We start from the raw sequence: 4,508 nt of genomic DNA, 5'->3' as shown, positions 1-4,508 counted from the left end.
GAAATGACACATGATAGAGGCCAAAAGTCTAAAGGGGCAAAAGTGAATTTGAATTGGTGTAGTACAATTCCAAGCACATGAAAAATTGCATAGTGTTCATGTAAATGCAATGACTTGGGTATGTTCTGATTGGATTTTTGAAACATTATTTCCATGGTCCTCCAGTGGACTGTGAGTTGTTTAGCATGTGGATCCATGATTAGAAGAAAGGAAAAAAACATGTTTTTCCTTAAAAATGATACAAAACAAGTCAAATGTGATCCTACCATATCCCTGATAAATCTCCCTCTTAAGGCAAAAGGCGCAAAAACCATTAAACTTAACAAATAGCCCAAAATTTACTGAGTTAAGACCATTCTTTGGTACGACCGGCTCCCCTAATTCAATGACATATTTACAAGAAAACAATACCCAATGCCTGTGAACGGTGTAAAGGATATCCTATGCTGTAATATGATTGGTGCAAGATACATACCATCTTATGTTGGCAATCTGATTGGTGCAAGAATAATACCCTAATGCAGCAATCTGATTGGTGGCAGATATATACACCTCAGTCTGTACACTAACATCAACAAAAAGCACATCAAAAAGACAGTGCCGCACTTGAACACTTGTAGTCCAACCACAAGTCTAGATAAATGTCACAACTCAGGACTAAAGGTTCACTTTATACTCATTCCTTGTGCTTATCTACATGTAGCCAGTATTCAGTTGATCTTATGCACGCTCATTCTACACATATACGATTTAGCTCTCATACATGTAGCATAAAATTTAAAGCAAATGTACTGAAAAAAAAAGAAAAACTTAAAAGAAGTGGGTCTCACCATTTTTCATTTTTTCACAAACGATTTTGCAATCAGACCCTTTAACAACCTCTCACATTCTTCTTTCCAAGAGTAACCTTTCTGGGTAGTTTCTCGCGAAGCTTCACGGCATTGACCTTCTCTCCTTCTGCACTTTCTTCATAACATCTTCTCTTATCCTTCGTGCCCATTCACATCGTTTATCTTCACCTGATTCCAACAATGACAGTGTTTCCACCGTCTACTTTTTTTGCAAAGCATCAGCTATTCAAGATTCCGCCAGGACAAGAACAGGAACACCAGCAGAAATGGCCTCAAGATGGCAAACAAGCCCAAATGCCTTCGTGTAGCGGGATGGCAGAGCACCAAATCTGACTGATAGAACAATCACCTGAGTTCCTCTTGTTCACGGCAATATCGACGGATGGTCTTGGTTGTCGGGTTGATGCGACGTGTTGTCAAGAAACCATTGCTCAACTTTTCGTTGTTCACGCAGGAAATGAGCCAACAAATGTCATCTACAAAGTTCTTTACCAAGAGAACCAATGCATTTGCAACTGACATACATAGCCTTTAAGGGCATGTGAAAAGATATCCTCAAAGGAACTCGGCCAAGGACAAAGAGCCACATTTAAATTCTTTACTACCGATCGGTCTACAGCTAATTTTGATTCATTGGAACACTTTCCGAAGAATCCCAGGATTGATAATCTCCACTTTACCTTTAAGGAGACGTCTGCTGTACTTCTGTTGTAGGACGGGATGCCAACGGCAACAACTGCAAATCCGCTGCTTTTACACAACTCAATTTCCATCTTGTGCTTCTTCTCGTTCTTCCTTCGATTGTATCTTCTTCTGCACCCTGGCAGATTCCTTTATATTTTCCCAAGATCCTCCCAGTAGACGTGACAAATTGGATCCATTTACACTTTGTATCTGTAGGAGGGAATTACGCATGACAACCCATTTTTCTTCCATGGCCTACCACCAGTAATGTGGTTTTGGACTCTGGGTGGTGAAAACTTTCAAGCCCTCGAGGGGGTCGGCTGAAACTGAACATTCGAGCTGTGATTAAGTAACACCATGTGTTTAGCAGCTTTTCTGTCCCAATCATCGCTCTATGAGACATAACAGTGGATTTTCATGCTACCAGTCCGTCGCTTGTGCCCAATTAATGGCAAATTCTCGATTGAAAGTTGATAAATCCACCGCTTTGAAGATGTTCCATTCGTCCAACAGAGAAACAATGACATCAGAACATTCTGCTCTCTCTTCTCCTTGTGGCTAATCCTCCGGCATTCCGATGCTTTTGGAAGACGCCCATGGTTATTATTTGCTGATACGTTTTTCCTTCACCAATAGATATAATCTCATCCCCTGAATACCGCAAATCGGCGGAGATTCCAAGTGACTATCAAATCCAAACGTCTGACTCCATCTTGCATATTTAATTGCATTTGTTTATACCCAAAAAAAACACATATAGATTCGCCTGCCAGAGCTGAATAGCATTTGCCGCATGCCTTCAGGCTTTGGCGTGGCGGGAAACGGATTTTGAGTCGTTTGCACGTTTCGATTTTCTTCTGGGCGTTGTTTCCCTTCCGCTTTTCTTTTATATACCAACTCCCTCCGAAAACTTTGTACAACCCCCTAGATATTTCCAAAAAATAATTTTCTACATAAAAACACTGGAAATAGGAAAATCTCTTAAACTACGACAGAATGCCTTGGTTTTAAATACCAACCCTATTTTTCCTCCCCGAATTTCGCTGCATTTTTAACCTCGAGGGCTTGAGCCCGCGATATTGACCGCATAGCTGTGACGCAGCGTTTCCGAGTCTCCTGCTTCCCGTACCACGTTCTCTTGCCTTCCGTCTTTTGTGCCCCTTTGCCTCCCGACTCCCCCCCTTCATTGTGTTGCTCCCGTCTTCAAGTTAATCAAGAGGATCAGAAACCCGGGTTAAATTTTAAAAAATTGCGTTATAAAGTGAACCACCCCGCACTCTCTGGCGCGCTCACTGAAGCGGCATTCCTTTGAAACAAGTTTGCACCATGAGGAAAATCTTCAGTAATTTGGAATGTGCAGTCGTACGGAGCAACCTCCCAAGAAGGTCTTCCATGCACGGATTTTTCGTTGCCACAACGAAAAATACTGAGGCCTATTAAAAGACGACATTTGACCTGAATGACCCTGAATTGCTTTCTTTGCTGGAGATTTTCGACAGTTACAGCTTACCAGACTCTGACACTAAAATAAGTGTGTACATGTGTCATGTGTCATGCTATCTCAGACCTATGACGTAATCAAATTGAAGGGATTTCCAATTCACCGGAAGTGATACTGTTTTTCTAGCCCGAGTATAAACTTACGTTTCCTTGTTTCCAGAATTTTCTTCTAAGCATTGGTGGATGTTAAATGGAAATTTCAAAACTTTGCTATATAAGTGTGTTTGACTGAACAGTACTCAGTAATAAACAACTCATTATTGCCTTCTTTATTTCTTTTCCCGCTTCCCGCCCTCTCCCGCCCCCTGTTCTCCCGGACTCCCGCCCCCCTGTCCCCCTCCACTTGTCGAGACGCCATGAAAAAGGAAGCTGTGCCTACAAATGTAACCCTCGCCTAAAAGCGAGACCTTGGCCCGCCTTGAGACCGTTTCGATGTTCGCACAGGTGTATTTATGCCCTTCTTTTCATATCAAGTGAAAGATCAATCTCTCTTCTCCGCTTAAAAATCTTACATAAGTTTGCACATCCTCTCATAGTCTAATTATCTGAAGATCGAAGGTCGGATCGAATATCAAATATCGGATATGCTCAACGTCCGAACATAGTTCCCTAAAAGAACCATTTCGTCGATCGTTATTCTATCCTCGGCGTTTTCTTTCATCGTGTTCAGAAATCTTTTATTTATGAAAGTCGACTTCTGATTTTAAAATTTTTGTTTCCAGGGGGGCCTCGGCTACACCTCTGCCGCTTTTTTGTTCTCACACATTTTGACGTCATCTGTGATCTAATACTGGAAAGAGGAATCTATTTTTTATAATAAAATGACCCTAGATGAGTGAGCGCGCGAGAATTTCCACAGTTATTGTAGAACACGCTATATAGAATATTAGAATATATTAGAATAGAATATTATATATAGAATATTAGAATAGAATATTACACGATCGTCGTCCATTCATTGTTAATTTGATTTAAATTAATCAGAGCCCAGTTTTTCAAAGAACGGATGACGCTATCCAACGGATAAGTGTTAACAAAACTTACAGCGCCATCCACCTGATGCGGAGGATATGAAAAAACTGTCTGTTCACCCTAGTTGACCTGACTTATTATACACAAAACACGAGTGGAAAAGTTTTATCAATGCAGTCAACGACAACGGCTGTCCAGACAGAAGGAATAATATTTCACTACTACTACTCCTATTCCTACTCCTACTGCTACTGCTGCTGCTACTGGTACTGCTACTGCTACTGCCACTAGTAATAACAATAATAATAATAATAATAATAATAATAAGAAGAAGAAGAAGAAGAAGATGAATAAACATATGTATTTTTATAATCTTTCCTTCGTATTTCCGACCCCAACCAATCCTTGGATCAATATCAGTATCTGGGCAACTGCCCACCTACCCCTCCCCTAACTCAACAACAGTCAATTGACAACAACTTAAGGTTATTGTTGGGTTAG

The sequence above is a fragment of the Pocillopora verrucosa genome, chromosome 8 (assembly GCF_036669915.1).
Source record: "Pocillopora verrucosa isolate sample1 chromosome 8, ASM3666991v2, whole genome shotgun sequence".
Taxonomy (NCBI): domain Eukaryota; kingdom Metazoa; phylum Cnidaria; class Anthozoa; order Scleractinia; family Pocilloporidae; genus Pocillopora; species Pocillopora verrucosa.
The sequence above is the reverse complement of the archived record's forward strand: the minus strand, read 5'-3'. Positions refer to the sequence as shown.